The 24,340-nt window shown below is 43.1% G+C and overlaps 1 protein-coding gene across 1 annotated transcript in view; it reads right to left on the bottom strand.

The window, feature by feature from the left end:
- The window catches only part of ST6GALNAC3 (ST6 N-acetylgalactosaminide alpha-2,6-sialyltransferase 3), a 316,904-nt gene that overhangs the window by 104,062 nt on the left and 188,502 nt on the right, over positions 1 to 24,340 (bottom strand). The gene's annotated exons all lie outside the window — the stretch shown is intronic.

Genomic DNA, 24,340 nt, shown 5'->3' with positions numbered 1-24,340 from the left:
GTCAAGTTTCTAAGCTTTCTAAATCTCTGTTTTCTGGCTAATGAAAAGAAAATAGGATTCCACCAAGTCTCCTATCTACCTACTCCAGGACTTCTGTGAGGATCAAATGAGATGAAGCACAGGAAAACATTTCACAGACATTTGGTTAAAGTGTGAAATGTTTCCACCTGGCTATAAAGCAAGTCGCGTTCCTGTGAAGAAACTCCAAGGAGGCTAGTTGCAAGGGAGAGGAAGCCAGGCATTACTACGTGACATCATTACCGGGCGCCCACAGCCACCATTTCTGGGCGGGGCTGGGCTGTGGGCCACACTTTGCACCATCAAGTCTCAGCAGCATAGGCTGCGATTTGGTGGGATGTCGCTCCGGGACAGTGGCGGGGCCTATGTCCCACTTGGGGGAAGCCGAGTATTGCTTTGTGGGCACCAGGTCCGTGGTGCCGTTTCTCTGTAAATGGTCAATGCGTGTCACGGCAGCTCCTATGTTGAGCATCTGCCCCCTGGTGGTCAGTGTTTGTCATAGCAACCAGTCGGACAGTCGAACACTTAGCATATTAGCCTTTTATATATACAGATTCTTACTTTGGAGGTGTTTGAGACACTGATGTGGAGCATAAGGGCAAAATTCTGGTCGTCTTAGAGTCATTGGGGCCTTAGGGAGACCTTCTCAGAGGTTATTAGGACCATGATAAGAATAACGAGAATGAGGACGATGGTGATGACACCAACTGGGACCTCTTATTTTTCTGTGAATTCACCTGACCTTCATTAAACAGCACTTTTCTTTTCAAGTGCATTCAGATCTATCACCTCACATGATTTTCCATATAAGTAGAAAGAGAAGGCTTTTTCCTTGAGTCTCATCTTTCATCTCTCTCTTTTCATGCCCTCCACGCTTCAGGCTGGACTTCTCACCATTCTCCAAAGCCCAGCCTTTGTCGAGGCTGCTCCTCACTGGTGCCCTGCTGTTTTTGACCATCCCCATCTATACAAGTTCAAATATGACTCAGCTCAAATAATGTTTCCTCCCTAAAGTCTTCTCTTCCTCCCTGGCTTCCTGTTCATGGAGAAGAAGGTGAAGTGGGGGCAGGGTGGGTGAAGAAGGAAAATGGAGGAAAGGAGTAAGGAAGAGAGGGGGAGGGAGGAAAAGATTCCCCTATAATTTTATATTTAAATTTTTCTTAAGTACGTGAACAGAGTCTGAGAATTCTCCCTCTCAACACAGTGTCTTGAACTTAGCCAGTAAATACTGGTAGAAGACATGAGAAAAATAAAGAAGAGAAAGAAAAAGGGATAGAGGAATGAAACTTATTCTCTTCTAAATACACACAATAAATTATGCCCCAAAATTCAGATTAGGATCATTAGAAAAAATACATTCTTCATTAAGGGGAAGACCTACAAATATTATTTTCTTGTTTCCTCTTAATATATCTCCCTTGGAGATTTCTCTGTAGGTTTGATGTGGGTGTGGTGGCAGGTGGGGGAAGAGAAATAGGATGGGAAGACAAAGTGAAGTGAGAAGAATTTGAGTTTTGGTTGAACTGGACTTTTCACTGAGAATTGCTTTGAAGTTCCTGATAGATAGAACGTGCAGGCCTGAATGGTAGCAGACCTGCTTAGAGCAACATCCTTTATATGACACATAATGAAAAGACAAGAGTTCATATTTTTTAGAAAACCAGCTTTTGTCTGAGGAAAACACTTAAGGCACGAATCCTGCATCAGGGAATGAAAAGTGGATAACAAAAGGATACTCTGTTCTAACAAGGACAATGGCCCATTTTCTGAGCTGTGTGCTCAGCAAGTATCAGGTACTATGACCAGTACCTTCCAGGAATGACAACAGATTGCCACCAGCAGCCTGTCTGTAGACTCAGAATGGTCGAGCTACACTGAATGAGTTAATACATGCAAACGTGGGCACAGGTTCCTGCTTAACTTCTTTGTGCCTCTGTTTTCTTATCTGAAATTGGGGCAGCAATAGTGCCTATCTAATATGACTGTTAGAGGCTTACACGAGTTACTACATACAAAGAGCCTTAAAACACTGCCTGGCAAAGGGAAAGTGCCCTGTAAATGGTAAATTTATTGTTACAGTATTTCATCAAATCTAAGATATATCAATTGTTAGTCACACCATTACTCTAAATATGATAAGAATAACAAGATGGGGAGTCTAATAAGAAACCTTTGCAAAAAGCTAAGACACCAAAATGGTATTCCCCTAAAGTTATAATATTATAGAAATAAAGCTTGAATTCAGAAAGAAAGGCACAGCAAGAAGAGAGAAAGGAAAAATAAACTCTTCTGAGAATTTGAACCACATGCAGGTACTCAAGCAGGTTTTTGATAGAAGTTCACACTACCAGTGCGATTTAAGAAAAACTCAGTAAATAATTCAATTCGAAGTGGTCTCAGGGCGGAAATGTCCCCAGGTGATTTGTAAAAAAAAAAAAAAAAAAAAAAAAAAAAAAAAAAAACGCCCCCCCCCCCCCACACACACACACAAATCCTATCTGTGAGAATTTAACTTTATTGCAGGTTAATAGCAACTGCAAAGTGGTATTGAGGTATGAAACATACCTCAATCTCAGAAATGAGAAAAAATGGGAAAACATTTGAAAATCAACAAAATATGGTGGTGTTGTCATCATAGCACTAATCCTTGTCGTGGTCACCATCATCATCATCCTAGGGAGCAAAGAGAATCGGGCCTCAACTATTTTAAATATCTTCCCTCACCCTATACCCTAAAGAAAGCATAACCACAAGTCCATAAAGAAAAGATGACAAGGAGTCCTGGAGTTGCCTAGGACGTTGGATTCACTAACATAAAAATCTGGGGATTTATCTTCTGTTTGAGACTATGCAAATAAAACAAAACAAAACAAACAAAAAAAAAACCCTTCTCTTTTGAACATGTTTAGACAACCTTGTATATATATGTGCATCTGAACCCCATCCCCAGGCCAGATATCAACTGTGGCACCTCCCCAGCCTCTCTCTAAGGAACAGACACTGTTCTCTTGTAGGTCAAAGTTGAGCCGTGGCAGAGGAACGCTTACATAGTAAAGGGTTTTTTGCTGAACACAAGCAGAGGTTTGCCAGAGCACAGGTCTCATGGTGGTAATAAATAGTATTGTGCCAAGAACACTTGAATTTCTAAGTAAGACCGTTTTCCTATCAATTCTGGATTTAATATTGCATTGACAGTAATTTGAATTGCTCATGCAGCATAAAGCATACTAGCTTATTACTTAGAGTCTCTGTGCTGGAATAGCAAAGGCAGAAAGATCTCCACTGTTAAGCAGAAGCCTAGAAATGCATGCACTGGACTTGTCCTGGTATCAGTGAATCTTCCATATATTTTTATCATAACCAGATGAGTTAGTGCCATTTTTCTAAAACCTACTAGCCACCTCTATTTAGATGGCTACTCCCATTCAATAGTTCAAACCCAAGTTACTGATACCCCCCTCTCCATCCCAGTCTTCCTCACCAATACTGTCCTCCTGAGTAATGACCACGACAGTTACTTGGCACCCCAACAACTGAGATCTTAGTTCTACTTAGTAGCTAGATGATCTTGAGCATCTTGAATTTTTGTCCCTGTACCTCATCTGCAAAATGATAGTCATTTTGAAAATCAAATAATGAGATGACACCCTAGCTTAGTGCCTAGCACTGCAGGCTCTCAAAGGCCATTAGTTTCCTTCTTATCTCCACATAGCAGGTCCCTTCCATAAGCTATTGTTCTTTCCAGAAATGTCTTTTCCTTTCCTTTCTCTGTCAGGAAAACTGTTCCCTATTCTTCAAGACCAAACCCAAACATCACCTCTATGGTCCTGACCCACCAGGAAGAGTTCAGAACACTTAGTTCTGAAGCATACTTAACATCATGTCATAATTACTTGATTGCCAATCAACCTTCATCATTCAACCAAATTCACAGCGCTGGACACTGCTGACCAACTACAGCACCACTTCCCCGAATCAGGGTGCGATTTCAATACCTTTCAACTCAATGCTCCAGGCAGTAGTGGTACTAATCAGTGCAACCTGGCATATTACCCCGCTAGCACAAAACGGGTAACAGTTTGAGGTCAAAGGCTAGGTCTTGATAAATCTTGCAACCCATGTGACCATGCGGAAGACTGTTACCCTCTTTAGCCCAGTGGAATGGAATGTTTTTAGTATCCTAGCTGGCTCTCAAATCTAAGACTCTGTAGTGATGACCCAGGGACCCTGACTGGCCAAAGCTGGCGTCATTACAAGGCAGGCTGGCAGCACAGCTATGTACGTGGTTCCTACTCAGGGTACAGGCCCATATCTTGTCACAGAGTTAGACATGCCTTCAGACACTCACAAATTGAGCCCAGTGTCTACGAAATTGAAATAGAAATGGGGTGAGAATTTCTGATCTTTCAACTTGGTAGATAGCAGCTGCCATTTACTAAAGCCTACCTGATTGCAGCTATTTTGTACCTGCTGAGAAAAACTTTGCTGCAAAAGAGATTATTTCCTTTTTAACCCTTGTCTAAAAGGAATAGTCCATTTTTTTTTCACCCTGTTGTACAGAATGGGATCAAGTTCAATCTCCCTTGTGTATATGGACACTGATGGGTTAACGCAGCTGGTCAAACCACTTCCACTAAGCTGTGGCACTCACAATAGGAATATCAAATGCCCACTGAGTTAGTTTGTTCAAAACCTGAAGTAAAAGCAAAGGCAGTCTGAAATTTTTCATTTGTATGCATATTTCTTAGAATAAGAAAACAAAATTCTGTTTTTGTTTCTTACATGTGGCTACATAAAGATGAAGATTTCTCTGAAGATTATTTGCTCATTCTATAAGTCAAATATTCAGATTTAATCAGCAAACATTATCATAAAAATATACACACAAAGGTAGTTCCAGGGGAAGAAGTACCAATGAAGAGTTGTGACAAAACAAAAGCCATTTCCCCAAACTTTAGAAATACATTCCGTGGACGGGACGTAAACTTGTGCTAAATCTTCACATTTCAACTAAAAATCTGTGCTCTGGTGCCCAAGACCCAGCCTAGGTGGGCATTCTTCTGTAGAATTATGACTGAACCTCCCCTGAATATCGTTCACTGTTGCAATGGCTGGCTTAATATCTCTTTCTCTGCTAGACTGGGAGCTCTTGAAAAATAGAAACTCTGTTTTATTCACCAATGTTTCCCCATTGGCAAAAGCAGCCAAGCCAGAAGCCTCAAGTACACAAACCTTGAAAACACATGAGGAATCTGCAAACAGTTTTGGAGCCCCAAGCGAGCACAGCACGGCTCATCTCCTTTAACTGTGCATCCATTGGCCTAGCTCAGCAACAAGGGTAAGGCCACAGACCTCCACACCCTCGTTTATTCTCAAGCACCTAACCATCAATTCATCAGATGCTGCTTAGAAAACACATAATTACTCTTCACTTTAAAGTGATATTTGCTAAATTTGCTGGGTAGTTTTCCAAAGCACGAAGTTGGCCAATGGTCTTAGCACAGTTTGACATTTTCCTGCATTTTGTTATTTTTAGACAGTATTTTGCAAACAAAACTTTGCTCCTGATTTTAACAAAGCCTTTTCTTCCGGAGCAAAATATATGAGCAGTTCAGCAAGACAGGGCAACTTTTATCTGCAAAAAATCTGCTTTTCAGCAGGGCAGTCAAAACGAGCAAAACAGAGGCAAACACATGCAATATTTCCTAAATGTGAATTGTGATTCTTTTCTCCTGTGGGATGTGCAAGTGGCAAGATAGTTTATTCTCAGGTGGCACTGATAGCAGGTCCTGAATACTTCTAAATATATCACTTTGATTGCCTTTTATATTGAATTACTGTGAAAGAAAAAAATACTTTTGTGAGAATTCAAAATCAAAATACCCCAGGATCTTTTAGAATCCACCTCAAGACATAAAGAAAAACTTAAGAAAACAAAAAATTCTGGTCTGCCAAGGATACCAAATACCACTCCCACTGAGAGAGGGCCCCTTCTCAGAAAAGGAGATGTTATCAAATATTTATGCTGACTTTCAGGGAAAAACAGTAAGTGTTCTACTTGGGGTTCAGGCACTCTGAGCTCTGTCTCTGCTGCTTTGGAATTTGCCATTAAATGGACAAAATTTGCCCCAGGGTACTTTGCCTGTTACATCAGCACAGCCCACTAGCTCCTCCTGGGACTTGGGTTAAGATGCTTCCTACTGGCATACATCACCAGAAATCTCACCTCTCCATTGTCCCTCAGTAATAAAGATTCTTGTTCAATATATATCATGTCTTGGTTTTTCAGATACATTTTTGGTAGAGTTTCTATTCTTTCCACTCAATCAAGAACTCCACAAGCAAAGGTAAGTTGTTTTAACCCCTTTAAGTTCAGGCTTGTCATTTTCTATTTAGGTGAGAGGAAGTTGTCTGTATAATAAGACAAAGTCCAAGTGGCTTTGCATGATATAAAAACCTTTTTAGGATCTGATGTCTATTCGTTCAGCCTATCAGCCTCCCCAGGTTCATACTTCATACCTTAGCTATTATAGATGCCCTGTGGTTCTTGGAAAGCTCCATGCCATTTGATGGCTGCATACATTGGTATCATTCCTTCTACTCAAAATTTCAATTCAGGAAAAAAATAAAAACCAACAAAACAAAATAAAGAATCTGTTTTCATACTCTGAAAACTTCACCTTCTCTCAGAGAGTTCCCCTACCCTTTCTATTGTCTCATCAGGAAATTAGTTAGTCCCTGGATTCTTGTGGAGCCCATAGCCAGATAGATAGATAGATAGATAGATAGATAGATAGATAGATAGATAGATAGACAGACTAGTAAAATAGGTATAGATATAATACAAATTTTATACATAGATATACATGTTATAATTATAGCCTCATTCATTGAGCACCTACTATGAGTGTAGAATTGTGCTGGACTCTTTACACACTTTTCTTCTAATATTGACCACTGCAATCCATGTAAATACTCTTATCACCCTCCCCCCCCCCATTGTACAGTTGAGGAAACTGTTAGTCAAAGGAGACAAATGAAGAGAGCAGCTAGTAAGTAGTGATGTTAAATTTCAATAAAGATGTCTAAAATGCTACTGATCGTTTCTTTATACCTCTAGAGTAGCTTATCTCATGGCCCTGTATTTATTTAGTTTTATGTCTGTCTATTCCAGTAAATTATAATACCTTGAAGGAATGACTACATCTTAGACCCCTAGTCTAGGAAACTCATTCTTTGGCACATGTTAGGTACTCAAGAAATGTTGGTGAAAATAAGCATTTTTACCGTGCATGTAATCGGTCAGCAGAAAAAGGAACCCAGGAGTGGTAGCAGATGGGCCTATGACCTTGCTGGGACTGTGAGGAGGGAAATAGATTTTAGAAGTGAGGGATGGTCCACGTGGAGGAAAGAAATGTTTCTGCTGGAGACAGGGGGACTTGGGAGTTCCATCGCATTTCCTGCAATCTGCTCTTAGACATCTGCCTTGTCAGGAGAGCCTGCCCTCAGACCACAGGACCACACACCCTGACTCCATCTTTCCAAGCACTGGGGTGAAAAACCACAAAGGAAAGGAGGAATATGTATATGCCACATAATAAAAGCCTAATATGCTAAGTGTCTGGTCATCTGTTTAACCAACCAAAGCGTAATATGCTAATGATATGCTAAGGCCGCTCAACCGCTCACTATGACATGCACTGACCACCAGGGGGCAGACAGTCAACTGGTTGACCAGATGCTATGATGTGCACTGACCACCAGGGGCAGATGCTCCAACCGGTAGGTTAGCTTGCTGCTGAGGTCCTGCAGTTTGGGACTGAGCGAGATGGGCCAGACATGCCCTGGAGCCCTCCTGCGGTCCCTCCCTTGCTGGCCACCTCCCATGTCCCTCCCTGGCCCTGATCATGCCCTGGTGGGATCCCTCGGCCTCGCCTGCAGCCTCTCAAAATCCGGGACCCCTCAGAGGATGTCAGAGAGCCAGTTTCGGCCCGATCATGCAAGCCAGGCCAAGCGACCTCACTGGTGCACAAATTCGTGCACCAGGCTTCTAATATATATAATAAAATCACTTGGTGATTAAAAAAAAATAACTGTTCCATAAATAAAACTCCTAAAGTCACTATGAAAAAAAGAAAAGAAATTTTGGTGAGTCAATAAATTAAATGAATGCAATAATTTGTCTCTGTGGTTTTCAGGTGAGAAAATAGTTATTGTAAGTGGAAATTGAAATGCTTGTATTATCTCTTGATGTTTTGTTTTAATCATTTTTAAGAGGTAATATGATTTGTAGATAGAAAGACTATATTCTAACCTCAGCTCCACACTAGACAAAGTAGTTCCTATCTACAGAGTTCTAAACTATAAAATGGAGATATTAAGGGCCCCTTCCTCACAGATTTATGAAGTTTAACACTGATAAAACCTATACAAAGCTTTCCTTCATAAACACAAAAATTCCATATAAATGTGGAGTGGGTCAGTTCTCTTTCTCATTAGGATTGAAATTCCACAAGGGAAGGAATGGTCTGTTTCTGTTGCCACTGCATCATCCTATCTCCTACATGTGGAACTCAACAAACATTTGTTGAATACACTTTCATGGTTCATTTTTAGTAAAATACTATCATGGACACTTTGGATTCTAAGATAAGGCATGGTCTAGAAATGGAGAGTGAAAGCAAAGAGAGAAGTGATTCTCCATATATGCAAAGCAACAGGAATTTTCAGATTGAAAACTGGAAATAGAAGGGGAAGAGTATAATAAAAGAAAAGAAGTCTAGGAACGTAGGAGCAAAGTAGGACCTAAGTAGGGTGAACAAAGACATTTCCTTAGAAAGAAAAGAGAACGCCTGAACTTTTACCATGTAGATATATTACAGTTCTCAATGCATATCTATATATATAAAAGCCTAAGTGACCATCCGACCGTCCAAACGATAGCTATGACACGCAATGACCACCAGGGGGCAGATGCTCTGAGCAGTAGCTATGATGTGCACTGACCACTAGGGGGCAGATGCTCAACACAGGAGCTGCTGAGCGACAGCAACTTTGCAGAGTGCCCTCTTGCACTCCGGAACCCCTCAGGGGGTGTCAGACTGTCAGTTTTGGCCTGATCCCCACAGGCCAGAGGGACCCCACCTGCCAGAGGGACCCTGCTAATGCTGCAAATGCCTTTCAAGCCCTGGCACTGCCCCAGGTGCGGCTGGCAGGGGAAGGACCACAGGAGTTTGGCTCCAGGGCGTGTCCAGCCCATCTTACCCAGTCCCACCCTGCCAGCCACCTTCTAATCAATTTTCTTTCAATGTGCATGAATCTGTGCACTGGGCCTCTAGTTAGTACATAAAAATGTATTGTCTCTCCCTAACACACACACACACACACACACACACACACACACACTTTTACCAAGAAATTGGCTTTGATCTGCAGGTTTTATTCTTTATTTCTCTTCCCTCTAATCCCTCCTCTCTGGAGCCGATCCTAGTGAGCTAACTTTAGATGTTAAAGAAACTTGGGTTTTCTCCTAGACAAGTGCACTTTACCTTTCTGAACCTCTAATCTGGGAAATGAGGATAGTAGCCTACCACTTCATAGTAACAGGGAGTATTCAGCAAAATATACATTATGTATATGGCACATAGTGAGCACTCAGCAATATCTATGCCATTCCCGACTCCCTATCCTCTCTCTATTCATCTTACACCATGAGAAACAACTGGTAACTACTGAGACTCAATTCAGCATAAGTGGGAACACACATAGATACACACACACACACACACACACACACACACACACACACTCACACATACACTCACACATACACACTCAAACACCTTACTGTTTACCAAGTGCATAGTACTGAAAACTCCAACATCTCCAAAGAATAATACACTTAGTAGAACATTCTGAGAGTTTTTAGCTAACAACAAAGACCCATGCTAGTAGCACCTTGAAACACAAACTCTGGGTCTCTTTAGTTTGAAAAATCTTCAAGAAGTTCTTCGATATCAAAGAACATATCTATTTTCGGTAGCTTTAAACTATAATTGTTCAGACTCCCTGGAGGGAAAAAATAAAACCTCATAACGAAAAAAAAGAAAAGAAAAGAAAGAAACATAAAACATCTCAATATAGGCTTCCAGAGGGGGAAAAAAATCTCTCCCTGGTTTGCAAGAATTCTTAACAGAGCTCTTCTTCTTCACATCATGGAGTGTGGAGGCTGCCAGGGGAAAGAACTGAGTTATAATGGGAGGAACAAGGAAAGAATCACAGGGGTCCATAACCTGATCAGTTTTGATGAGTTGAACATCTTTTCTTCCTTATCACAAATTATGGAAATTTGACTTACTTATTTTACCTTTAAAGATGTGAACAAAATGTATAATATAAATAGAGTCTTCCAAGGATATTTCATTTTCATAGAGTAATAGACAAATGCATTAACTTGACATAAATTATATGCTTAAATATACCAACTAACAGTATGCTACCACATACCCATCACTCTGCTTCCTTTAAGTGGGTTGCACTTGACCTTCAAAGCCCTTGAAATGTAAAAAAACTTACTCTTTTCTGACATTTATGAGTGTCTTTTCTGCTTGACTGCCTTTTTACCGCCTGGAAATAATAGTGAAAGCATTGTAGACGAAACCTGCTATAAACGCTGACAAATAACAGGAAAGGCAGGCAGTTTTATTCCAGGCAGGTTAAAGCTAATCTAATCAAATCTAATTCTCTCTTTCTATAAGCCTACCACTATGTTCAATTTATTTTTTGATTAGAAGTACAATATGATAGCCCTCTGTTGGACTGCAGTTAAACAATACTGAGGCCCACACTTTCCCTACAAACAGTTATGAAACAACAGATTTTACAGGTGTTCTTAAAAATAAACACACACACTAAAACCCATTCTCAGAGTAAACTTAAGTTCTAAGAAGATTCTAAGGGAAACTATTTCTCAGTGTCTTTAACTTTGAAAATTTATAGACTGGTTCTAGTCTAACCAATAATAAAATATGCCTAAGAGAAAAGTGTTGTTTGATCCTGGGTTTTAGAGATTGAAGAAAAGGAGTTATTTGTAAATGGCAGTACAGACATAGTCTTATGTGTATTTAAACACTAAACAATGAGGACAATGAGACTTGTGGCTGAAGAATCATTAGCAATTCAGTCAGCAAGGTATAAAGAGCTACTTCCTTTGCACTGAACAAATGTAAGTTTCCTCATCAAAAACAGTTTCCCCAGTGAGCACAAAGCAAGGCTGCATGCCCCCCAAAGAGCTGTGCATAAATGACCAGTTTGCCTTCATGTGAAAAGTTTTCATTGACCAATAAATCATCCTGTTTCTATTCCTTCTTAATAAAGCAAATGAGGCATGGAACAGACTGACATACCTCAATGTGGGGTTGAGGCGATGAGAAGAGATGAACCAAAGAACTTATATGCTTATATGTATAGCCCATGGGCAAGGGCAAGAGGGTAGTGAAGACCTGAGGGGCAGGGGGGCAGTAGGAGTTGGTTGGAGGTGGAGAAAGGAAGGGAAAATGGGAGATACCTGTAATACTATCAACAATAAAAATATATTTTAAAATGAAAAAAATAGAGCAAATGTACATTGACTTACATACACACACATATCCCTCCTTCACACACACACACACACACACACACACACACGCTTACTTCTACCTATAACGTACCAGTTGTTAGACAACACTATCATTTCGTGTTTTGAAGTTCTATATTTAAAGATAGAGGAAATTTTCCCAAAGGTCTCAGAAGAAGAAAGAAAAAAAGAGCACCACTTTGCTTTATCTCCAAAATAACATTAGTATATGACCGCCACATAAAAGACAAGGAAACCTTCTACAATATTCTGGGATTTCAACAAGACTTTCAATGTTTCTTGTATTGAATTTGAGAGTAATATAAAAGTGGTAGCTGCCGAAGACAGTTCGGGGGTTTCTTATAAATATTCTTACCATGCGATCCAGCAATCATGTTCCTTGGTATTTACCCAAAGGAGTTGAGAGCTTATGTCCACACAAAACCTTCACATGGATGTTTATAGCAGCTTTACTCCTAATTACCAAAACTTGCAAGCAACCAAGATGTCCTTCAGTAGATGAGTGGATGAATAAACTGTGGTATATCCAGACAATGAAATATTCACACTATAAAGAAATGAGCTATCAAATCATAAAACTACATAAAGGAAATTTAAATGCATATTACCAAATGAAAGAAGCCAATCTGAAAAGGCTACATATTGTATGATTCCAACTATATGACATTCTGGGAAAAGCAAAACAATGAAGACAGTAAAAAATAGGTTTTTTCTGGAGTTAAAAGGGAGGGAGGTATAAATAGGAGAAGAATAGAAGTTTTAGGGTATTAAAATTGCTGCATATCTTACTATAAAAGTAGATCCATGTCATTATTAATTTGTCCAAATCCATAAAATATACAACACAGAGAATGAAACCTAATGTAAACTATGGGCTCTGTGTGATAATGATGTGTCAGTGTAGGTTCATCAATTGTAACAAATACACCATTCTGCTGAGGGATGTCAATTAGTGAGGGAGAATATGCATGTGTGGGGCCAGGGAGTTCATGGGAAATCTCTATTCCTTAACCTCAATTTTGCTCTAAATTTAAAACTTCTTAAAAATATGGGTATTCATTTTTTTATCTTAATTATTTTTTCCATTTCATTTTTAATTGCTTTCTGGTGCACAGCCCAAGAGCCAGTCATGCATTCCACACAGTGCCCCCCCGAAACTTCCAGCACCCCAACCAGCCACACCAAATTATGGCAACACCACTGATCACATTTCCTATGCCTTACTTATACCCCGTGATTATTGTGTAATTATCAATGTATACTTCATAATCCACTCCCCTCTTTCACCCAGCTTCCCAGCAGCCCTCTGCTCTGTGCCTATGAGTCTTTTCAATTTTGTTTATTTTGTTCATTAGATTCCACATACGGGTGAAATCATATGGTATTTGTCTCTCTCTGACTAATTCATTTCAATTAGCATAATACCCTCTAGGCTCATCCATGTTGTCACATGTCCATTATGTACATGTACCACCACTTTTTTATCCACTTGTCTATTGATGGGCACTTGGGTTGCTTCCATGTCTTGGCTATTGTAATTAACACTGCAATGAATATAGGGGTGCACATATTATTTTGAATTAGTATCCTGGGTTCCTTCAGATAAATCCCTAGAAGTGGAGTTACTGGGTCATAAGGCAGATCCATTTTTAAGTTGGAAGGAAACTCCATACTGTTTTCCATAGTGGTTGCACCAATCTGCATTCCCACCAACAGTGCACGAGGGTTCCCTTTTCTCTACATTCTGGTCAACACTTGTTTATTTACTGATGGTAGCCATTCTGATAGGTGTGAGGTGATATCCCATTGTGTTTTTAAATGGCATTTCTCTGACAATGGGTAATTTTGAGCATCTTTTCATACGTCTATTGGCCTTCTGAATATCCTCCTTTTGAGTGCAGAGGAAATGTCTGTTCAGATCCTCTGCCCATTTTTAAATTGGATTTTTTTTTTTTTGGTGTTTAATATGAGTTCTTTAAAAATTTTGGATATTAACCTTTTATCAGAGGTATCATTGGTTTCCTTTGCTGAGCAAAAACTTTTCAGTTTGATGTAGTCCCACTTGTCAAAAGCTCACTGTTTTTTCATGAGTATTCCCCAGTCAGTACCCAGGGTGACCAGTGCATAACCTCCCACTTTAATGAAGCCACTATTTCTAACAAAATAACTAAATTAGGACTGAGAATGCGTTACCTTCCCAAGAGCTGGGACACCAACAACTGCCCATTTTCAATGTTGCTGTAAGAATATTAAGTTCCTGATAAGGTTCACCACTCATTACTGGTTCAGACGATGTTTCATGACAGGCTACAATGTATGCAAATCCCAAGAGTTATCCTGGAGGCTTCTCCGAACAGTATTCTATGATTTCCTCAGTGAGGCTTCTAAGTCTTGTGACAATAAATCTTCCCCAATAACACCGCTTATTCAATTTAAGGCTGCGAGCCCAGAGAGATTGATGAGAGGAGTTGTCCACTCGTCAAGGGAAGAACACAAGATCTATCCTATCTTCTTTCATCTCCTGGTTTAATCATTATAAGTGTTATATAATGTGACATTCACACATTATTGAAGACGTTCAAGGAAAAAATTACGTATCACTAATCAGCAGATCATTTTTCATTTTTATTTCTTGCAGACTCTAAAATGAATGATGCCCTCCTTTTCTTATTAAAACTTTTTTTTGTTATATTAAATAAGAAACTGAACATGGGAACAATAAGCATTCCTTTTTTTCTTTTGCAATGTCGGTGCTTTTCCCCAAGCTAATGAACCCAAGCTGTGGTAGGGAAAAAAGCTTAAGGAGCAACGACTTATTTTGTTTCAGTTCCTTACATCTTTGACAAGCAACCCTCTCCTTCAGAATCCAAAATGTCCTTTTCCCACTTGATTCTTTCATGTCTGCTATTCCTCTTTAACTTAGTGGTTGCAGCCTATTTGGATGCTATTTCCGATCTGCTAATTGGGTCCAGGGGAGGGTCCGGATGGACTGGGGCAGCAAAGCCACGATGAATGCACCGGGCTCCGTGCTCTCTGCTGGGATCTGTTCCAGCTGCATCCTCTCTGATGGGGCTGCAGGAGTGCCTCCTTGGCTGGGGTAGCTGCTAGAGGTGGCATTATGGCCTTGGGCACTGCAGCCTGAATCAGCTGGGGAAAGAAGAGCTGGTCCAACCATCCTGATCCGCAGCTCCTCCAATGATGTATTGGAGGAGCTTAATTAAGAAACTCTTTTAATATGCCATTGCTATATATATATATATATATATATATATATATATATATATACACATACATACATATATATGAAGAAATCTCATCAAAGGAAAGCTCGGGGTTCTCTGAAATTAAGCTTTTAGTCAGACCCAGAAATATACTTCTTTTTTAATGTTAAAGTAAGATGGTCAATTGGAGCATCCATCTCTTCTTTTCCTGCTGAAGACAAGCCCGTCTCCATAGGCTGTCATTCCGCAGCCTCTTCAGTGCAGGGCCTTCTTCCTTAGTAATTTAAGTGTTACTTCACCCTGACATTTCTCAGCCAGGGCTTTCACATTTAGCCACGGTGGATAAAACTGCCTGCTTAGGCACAATGGCTTGGTAAACAGGTTGGGCCAGGCATTCCATGAAATCTCCACCCCCATTATATTCACATACAGCTGTTCACCTACCTAAAGCCACCTTCCCTCAGGGAGCACATAGCAGATGATTAATTATTGAAAGTAAGGAAAGAAGCAGCAGGTTTGTGACAGCTATGTTTGTAGCAATGCCCCTACAGTCACATGCCTCATAATGACATTTTGGTTAACAATGGACCCTATATACAACAGTGGTCCCATCTCTATATATCTACACTAATAAAAGAGAAACATGGTAATTGGTGTACGACCGCTACCCTTTTCATTGGCTAATCAGCGAGATATGCAAATTAACTGCCAGCCAAGATGGCGGCCGGCAGCCAGGCAGCTTGAAACTAACATGAGGCTTGCTTGCCTCAGTGATGGAGGAAACCAACGTTCCCCGCCTGCGGCTACAGGCCTCTGAGCCTGCAGTTTAAGAAACAATGTAACAAATACCTTCGGACTTCAGCCAGCAGATTCGCAACATTGTAAGCAAAGGCCAGAAACCTACTTTCAGCCGCGGAGGCCAAAGAGCTGAAGCCAAGCCTCAAGGTAAAGCTGGCCCAGAATAAAAAAAAAAAAAGACAAAAAGGAGCAGTTGGGAGCTTCAGTCACCCCCAGCCTGAAAACAGCCCTCAGCCCCTCACCCAGACTGGCCAGGCACCCCAGTGGGGACCCCCAGCCTGAATGGTGTGTGACCAGCTGCAAACAGCCATCATCCCCTCACCCAGGCTGGCCAGGCACCCCAGTAGGGACCCCCACCCTGATCCAGGACACCCTTCAGGGCAAACCAGCCGGCCCCACCCATGCACCAGGCCTCTACCCTATATAGTAAAAGGGTAATATGCCTCCCAGCACCGGGATCAGCGGAGCCATGAGGCCTCCCGGCACCGGGATCAGCGTGACAGGGGGCAGCGCCCAAACCCTCTGATCGCCCTGTGGCTCTGTGTGTGACAGGGGGCGGGGCCACAACCTCCCTATCCACCCTGCTCTGTTCATGACAGGGAAAGGCGCCCCAACCCCCTGATCAGCCCTGCTCTGTGCCTGATAGGGGGGAGCTCCCCACCCCCCCCCCACGGGCCCTGCTCTGTGTGTGACAGGGTAGAGCCACAACCTCCCCATCGACCCTGCCTTGAGTGTGACAGGAGACGGTGCCCCAACCCCCCAATTGGCCCTACCCTGATCATGACTGAGGGTGGCATCACAACCTCCCAATCTCCCTGCTCTGTGCATGACAGGGGGCGGCGCCCCAACTCCCCAATCGGCCCTGCTCTGAGCCCGACCAGGGGCTGCACCTAGGGATTGGGCCTGCCCTCTGCCATCCAGGAGCAGGCCTAAGCCAGCAGGGCGTTATCTCCCGAGGGGTCCCAGACTGCGAGAGGGCACAGGCCGGGCTGAGGGACTCCCCCCTCCTCCCTGAGTGCACAAATTTTTATGCACCGGGCCTCTAGTATATATATAAAAGCCTAAGCAACTATCCAACCGTTCGACTCTCTGACCAGTAGCTATGATGTGCAATGACCACCAGGGGGCAGATGCTCAACGCAGGAGCTGCTGAGCTATAGTGACTTGGCAGTTGCGCTTCTAGGTGACACACCGGGAACCAGAGAGAAGGGAGCCTGATTCTGGGGTGCATCATCCAAGAACCACCTTCTCACAATCCGGGACCCCTTGGAGGATGTCAGAGAGCCGGTTCCAGCCCGATCCCTGCAGGCCAGGCCGAGGGACAAATCCGTGCACCGGGCCTCTAGTTACACTATAATAGAGCTGAACTTCTAGTGAGAAATGGAAGGCTATGTGGCTTAGGAGGAGTTTTCTTTCTCTAACAGGAGCAATCTCTCTGTGGGGCTTGGTAATAGATTCACTGTCACTCACAGCACCTCAATTTTGAGTCCCAGATTACATCCCAATCAACCAGCCACGGACACTGGCCTGTTTCAGCGCAGAGGAGCCTGCCCCAGCGCTGTTTGTTCAGAGGCTGCTGCAGCCCTCCCAGGTCTAGCTGGTGGTCTTCAGAGCACATTGCTATAAATTCTTTGTTGAGGACCTACGGTCCTGTACAAGGACATAGGTCCACATAAGCTACCCTAACAGGTGGCTCCACATTGCCCCCTGAGTAAAAGCTTTCTATGGTAGTGTGGAGCCAGCCTGTCTAAATTGTATTTTAGAAATATTTTCAGGTTGCAATGATGTGAAGCGTAGATAAGTTTTATTTCTTTCACCACTTCAGTGCCAGAGAGAGCTCTTTGTACCAGATAGGATCAATGAAACCAAAAGCAAATTTCCAAAGTCAAAATATTAACTCCTGAGTCCCACACTCTCCATGTTAAACCCCCTCTTTTTTTATGAATACCACAAAGTTCCTTAATCTGACCACTGTTCTGACATGCAGGAGCCAAAACCACATTGCCATGATGATCCCCTACATTCCTTTATCTCTCCATCCTGATATCCTATTCCTACTGATCCTCAGGCCACCTTTCCCTCCCTCCTCTCAGTCACTGTTATGGTGACTTATGCCTTACCCAGCCAGTTTCTCCTTGATTTTTCCATTCAACCCAGCCCACATCCCTGTTCATACAGCAGCACTGACAGCTTCGATGTTCTGTTTCTGACCCTCTCAGAAGGAAGCAGGGAGAAGGCTGTGGGGCAGTGTTTAAAAGTCCACAGCAGTGCACAGTGATGTCCTAGGCCAGTGGTCAGCAAACTGCAGCCCCTTGAGTGTGGCTCTTCCACAAAATACCACATGCGGGCGCACACGTACAGTGCGATTGAAACTTCGTGGCCACACACAAGGGGCCAAAGAGCCGCATGTGGCTTGCGAGCCGCAGTTTGCCGACCACTGTCCTAGGCTTTCACATTCACTCACCACTCACATGCACTCACCACTCACTCACTGACTCATCCAGAGCAACTTCCAGGCCTGCAAGCTCCACTCATGGAAAGTGCTGTTACAGCCTATCATTGTTCATCTTGCATATCACATTATTACTACACCTTTCCCATATTTAGATACACAACTATCTTACCATTGTGATACAATTGTCTACAGTCTTCAGGACAGCAGCATGCTGTATAGGTTTTTAGTTAAGGAGGAATAGGCTATACCCACATAGCCTAGGTGTGTGGGAGGCTTATATCATCTAGGTGTGTGTCAATGCACTCTGTAATGTTCACACTATGACAAAGTCGCCTAAAAATGTTATTTTCAGAATGTAAATAAGTGACACATAATTGTATTGGGAAACAGGTCACCAAATGCAAATGTTCCAGTTTGGGGAGAATTCGAAGCAGTTGTGAGTGGGAGGGAAGAAAGTCCATCAAACCTGAATTTGGGACAAAAAGACCTGGGTTCCGGCCCTGGGGCTACTCCCCACTGCCCGCGTAGCCTCTCTGGGCCTCGGCGTCCTTTGCTGAGGATAATAATATTTGTTTCAAAGAGCAGCTACAGAAATACACCCACATGCCCAAAGAGGCAGCATTCTTGGTCGTGGCAAAAGAAAAATGGAAATGACATAAACATTTACTAGAAAGTGAGATGACTAAATAAACAATGGGCTATTCATTCCCTGGGCATGTAGCAATTTAGAACGCAGGATCTGAGTTCATCATTCTTTACTATGTTCGAGGTACAACTTAAAGCATCAGACCTGAGTGAACATATTTAATCATTAGACACAGATGGAAATCTGAAGCACGGAAATGTGAATGCCTACCAGAGGTTCCACAGCAGTAAGTGTCAAAGCTGGGCTCCTCACCCAGTCTGCCTTCCACCTGTGCTCCTGCTGCCTCTCAGAGAAACGTGCCCTTAAATTCTTGAGAAACATACCTTGCCTCACAGACAGAGATCAGTGGAGTTTCTCCCAAATGAAGCTACACCTTTGCGATGTGTTAGTAGCAAATAGAGGTTGAGATCTCAGGCATCACACCACAGTGCAAGTAACATACGGTCCTGTAAACAGAGGCTTCAAAAACACAGTGGGAGGAAAAAACAAACCTGCTTTTATTGGAGTTCATGGCACTTAAAGATATAGCTCCGTAGGCAACATGAGAACATCCAATAGCGTGAGCCATCCCTTGGGTAGTGAACCCTGGTTCCACATGCCACACACAAAATCAGATTCTTGACCCCCACACCTTCCTACACCCATAAGCAAAGTATAACGTGTTCATTTTCCTGCTCCCTGTAGGGGAGCTGGGGTCAGTTGGTATCTTTCCAACCTCATCCCCTGGGACTCCCCAAACAGTGCTCACTTCACAGCTCTGGTCATTGTCTGTCCCTTAAATTCCCAGAGGCTTGGTCATATACCTCTGTACATGGAATTTCCTTTTCTCCAGTCCTCTAAGCCCAGCCTACCTTTGAGGGTCTACTTCAAATCCCACCTCCTCCCCACCACCAAGCCCACATTCTGCCCCTCCTTGGAGCTCTCCTCGCCCACCCAGCCGGTCTGATATCTCCCTCGTCTGAGCTTCTGTAGAATTGCGGAGTGCACCACTCATCTGAATCTCTTTGCAGTGAGTGCTGACATGATAGTTTTGTGTGCCATCCCCTCTGTTTCACCTCTGCTCCTGGGTGGGAAGGACCAGTGAGGACTTGAAGTTCCAAATACTTCCCTGGGGCAGCAGAGTGACGGATGGATTTCCATGTTTGGGGGACTGGGATCTGCCATGGTTTGCTGTTTATAATGTGCCTATTAAAACATCTATAAAAAGGTGTGGGGGAAACATTGTTCTGGTCACTCTGAAAGCAGAAATCGGACCATCTATCATTGGATAGAAGGTTGGAGAGGATAAAATAGTCAACACTTCAGTTCTGAGCTTCTATAGTGATTTTATACTTTCCTTTTCTCCAAAGCTTTAGACAATGGTCATAGCTTGGGCCCACAGGCTAAAATGGCAGCAGATAAAAATCCTGGGAAGCAGGAGAGGCTGCCCCATCAGTCGAATAATGAATCAATATCCATCAACAGAGAGCTGGAGGTGTGACCCCCACACTGCCGCTGAGGAGGGCAGCAAAGGCTTCCAAGGCAGGCTGGTGACTAACCCCAGCTCAGCTGCCCACACACTGTGTGGTCTTAGATCAGTTACTTAACAGCTCTGTGCCTCAGTTTCTTCATCTGTAAAATGGGGTTAATAGCAGTACTGGCACCTCAAAGCTTGCCGTAACAATTAAATGTGTCACAATTAGAAACCATCAACAAAACAACAAGAGAGCCCACTGCATAGGAGAACATATTTGCCAATGTTATCACCGATAAGGGTTTAATCTCCAACATTTACAGGGAACTCATACAACTTAACAAAAGGAAGATAAACAACCCAATCAAAAAATGGGCAAAGGACCTAAATGGACACCTTTCAAAAGAGGACATTCAGAAGGCCAAGAGACATATGAAAACATGCTCAAAGTCACTAATCATCCGAGAGATGCAAATCAAAACGACAATGCGGTACCATCTCACACCTGTCAGAATGGCTATCATCAACAAATCATCAAATGACAAGTGCTGGTGAGGATGCGGAGAAAAAGGAACCCCCTGCATTGCTGGTGGGAATGCAGACTGGTGCAGCCACTGTGGAGTCTCCTCAGAAAACTAAAATGAACTCCCATTTGACCCAGTGATTCCACTTCTAGGAATATATCCCAAGAAACTAGAAACACCAATCAGAAAAGATATATGCACCCCTATGTTCATAGCGGCACAATTTATAACAGCTAAGATTTGGAAACAGCCTAAGTGCCCATCAGCAGATCAGTGGTACATCTACACAATGGAATACTACTCTGTGGTAAAAAAAAAAAGAAGGAATTCTTACCATTTGCAACAGCATGCATGGAACTAGAAAGAATTGTGCTAAGTGAAATAAGCCAGTCAGAGAAAGATAAATATCACATGATCTCACTCATTTATGGAATATAATGAACAATATAAACTGATGAACAAAAACAGATCCAGAAACAGAGAAGCATCGATCAGACTGTCAAACCTCAGAGGGAAGGTAGGGGAAGGTGGGGTAAGGGGGAGAGATCAACCAAAGGACTTGTATGCAAGCATATAAGCCTAACCAATGGACTCAGACATTAGGGGGGTGAGGGCATGAGTGGGGGATGGAGGGGGCAATGGGGCTATAGGACCCATATGTAATACCTTAATCAATAAAGAAAAAATAAATAAAATAATGTGTCACACTTAGAAGAGTGTTAGCTACACTACTGTTTGTAAAACAATCACTTCTTTATTATATTATTAAAAGTGTCTATAATCAAGAGAGAAAAAAAACTAGTAGATACTCTTAATATCTGTTTAGTGGGGAAGGAGAACAAATCCACCCAATGGGCCTATTGTTAACAACCCTTAAGTTCCTTGGGCATCGCTGTATCCATCTCAGTGACAGTGAGAAAGCAGGCCTGTGATTCGGGCTAGAGATGATGGACTCACTCCTCAATTAACCTGCTGCTGCCAGATAATCCTAAATAAACTATTCATCTTCTAAATAGATGAGTGTCTACACCTACGAAAATAAATCCAAAATAATTGCTGTGAGCTCGGGGGGCGGGGAAGGGCTCCGTATAATGTGGCCCTAGAACTCCATTTCTGATGGGATTTACACAGCATCCGCACTCTGTGGCTGGTGTCAACAAATGGCAGAAAAATAACCTACAGCTGACAGAAAACAAACTGATAAATTATCACTTCAACTGCCCTTATTCTCTTGGCGGAGCAAATTATCTCCATAATGATGCTGGGCAGTGGCTAGGACTGAATTTACAAACAGACCCCGCTGTGATCCTGTGTGCAAAATAAGAAATCACTTCCACCTAAAACACTGTCCCCAAGGACACGGGCGCAGTTTCTCCTCTGGGCTGGTGTGTTTTCCAAAAGACCTGCCACCTATTGCTTCCACGCTGGCCCTGAAAGGTGGGAAGGGCGAGCTTGCCTGGAGTAATAACTCACTATCTCCCTCTATCTATCTCTCTCTTTTCTTCTTATTGATTTCTTCCTACAACCATCTCTGCCAAGATTAGAAGCCGAGAATTCAGAGAAGATCAGATATTATACTTTTTAGTGTAAATTAGTTCATGGCACTGGGGTTTCTTGTAGGGCAGTGGTCGGCAAACTGCGGCTCGCGAGCCACAAGCGGCTCTTTGGCCCCTTGAGTGTGGCTCTTCCACAAAATACCACGTGTGGGCGCACACGTACAGTGCGATTGAAACTTCGTGGCCCATGCGCAGAAGTCGGTATTTTGTGGAAGGTCCACACTCAAGGGGCCAAAGAGCCGCATGTGGCTCACGAGCCGCAGTTTGCCGACCACTGTTGTAGGGCATTTTAAACGGTGTTTATCTTATTGGGACTTTTTATAAACAATCTCCAACCCTATTTTCCAGAGACAACAGAAGGGAAAGGGAACTGTGAGACTCTGAATCAAGGGACAAGATCTTCATGTTCCCATCGGCCTGCTTTCCCGGTACATTCACAACCAAGACGTGGCCCTAGATCTCAGCCAGGCACGCCTGCCCTCACCCAGGCTTCCCGTTGCAGCCCCAGCTGCTTGGGCTCAAGCACAGCCAGGAGGCTGGTGGCATTGCAGCAATGACTGAGACATTTTTTGGAGGAAGGGAAAGGCCACTGTGTCTCATTCTACCTGCCAAGAGGAACACAGCCCAAGGTCAAGGCCAGAGACAGGTACAACCCTTCCTCTGGGGACTCCCTGCACCAAGAGCACAGGAAAAAGGAAGGCCTGGCCTCTCACCTGATTCTCTGTGTTTGGGGATAAAGGAGTGGTTGGAGGGGCCTGTAACTCTTCTGGCAGCTTAGATCCTGGGAGGCTGGAGAAAATCAGACTAAGCTGATGGCTGCCCCTGCTAACAGTGCTCCCTGTGATATCTTCGTGTCTCCCTCTCCCTGTGTCTCTCTGTATCTGCCTGGCTGATTCTCTGTGTGCACGTGTGTGTGTGTGTGTGTGTGTGTGTGTGTGTGTACATGCCTGTCTCTCCCTCGGGCATGATTCCTTCTTCACCTCCCTCTCTCCATCTTTGACTCTATGTGTATCTTCCTGCCTCTTTCTCTCTCTCTGTTCTGTCTGCCTCTGTGACTCACTGTTAGTCTGCCTGGGCCTCTCCCAGTTGTCAGTCAGGCAGGGCTGCATTATGACTTTCAGGGCCCTCGGCCTTTGTGCCTTCACGGGTGCCTCCCTCAATTACATATGTAGACACAGTTAAACACAGTTAATGACAGCATTGGCTTAAAGCAGTGGTTCTCAACCTTCTGGCCCTTTAAATACAGTTCCTCATGTTGTGACCCCAACCATAAAATTATTTTCGTTGCTACTTCATAACTGTAATGTTGCTACTGTTATGAATCGTAATGTAAATATCTGATATGCAAGATGGTCTTAGGCGAACCCTGTGAAAGGGTCGTTCGACCGCCAAAGGGGTCACGACCCACAGGTTGAGAACCGCTGGCTTAGAGGTAGATAGAATCAAACATGGTTCTGTTATTGTATATTCATGATTATTATATTCAGTTTTTTTCTCCTGATTAAAAATATGAAATAATGCTTGTGTACCCCTAAAATGATCATGGGCCTGAGCCACTGCACCCAGGTTCTCTCTCTCTCTCCTGCCACCTCTCACACACAGGTGCACACAGAGGCACCACACCAAGGGGCTGGCCTCACCTTCTCAGCCTGGAAAAGTGTAGGTTAGATCACTTAGTCCACTTCTGATCTAAGCTCCAGGGCTAATGTTATCCTGTTTCTTCACATTCTCTTAATTCTTACAGGTTAAGGTGGTGACACTAGTCTTGTCATTATGATGGAATGTTAAAATCAAAGCTTCTGGTAAGGGCTTCAGGATAGAAATAATCTAAGTATGTGTTTCTGCCAGCTTGAGCTCTAGGGTAGTCATGAGGAGTCCTCTGAGCAGCCAGACCTCAGCCGTGAGACACCTGCTTGGCGGAGCTGGCTGGTGAGAGCGATGTGCGGCCATCCTCTCCCGTCCACAGCCTGGGCTGGGGCCCTGTTGTGACAGGACCCACACCATCTAAGGATGCCTGGCATCTCACATGTA

The sequence above is a fragment of the Myotis myotis genome, unplaced genomic scaffold (genome assembly GCF_014108235.1).
Source record: "Myotis myotis isolate mMyoMyo1 unplaced genomic scaffold, mMyoMyo1.p scaffold_m19_p_2, whole genome shotgun sequence".
Classification (NCBI taxonomy): Eukaryota; Metazoa; Chordata; class Mammalia; order Chiroptera; family Vespertilionidae; genus Myotis; species Myotis myotis.
The sequence above is the reverse complement of the archived record's forward strand: the minus strand, read 5'-3'. Positions and strand labels throughout refer to the sequence as shown.